This window comes from Apis dorsata, unplaced genomic scaffold (assembly GCF_000469605.1).
Source record: "Apis dorsata unplaced genomic scaffold, Apis dorsata 1.3 scaffold_317, whole genome shotgun sequence".
NCBI lineage: Eukaryota > Metazoa > Arthropoda > Insecta > Hymenoptera > Apidae > Apis > Apis dorsata.
In genome coordinates this window covers 293,818-294,133 of record NW_006263588.1, presented here as the reverse complement: position 1 = coordinate 294,133, position 316 = coordinate 293,818, and positions in this window count along the sequence as shown.

The window sequence follows — 316 nt, the reverse complement described above, 5'->3', positions numbered from 1 at the left end:
TTCTTACTTTTTTCTTCATTGTACCTTGCGTTTAAAATGTTCAAATGGGCCGCTCTTTTTTTTGTTTGTTTATTTGTTAATAGTACAACGTAAAGATTTTCATATTTTTCCGTTTCTTTTTATGTATATATATATATATCGTACAAATAATAGCATATCGCTACGTAATAGTATTTAAAAAGTATATTAATAATTATCATACACACACGTTCCGTGTGTCTTAAAACAACTAATCGATCAATCGATTGATTAAAAAATAAAAATGAGAATTCTTTTGAATCAAGGATCATTATATTATACATATATATTTATAAAA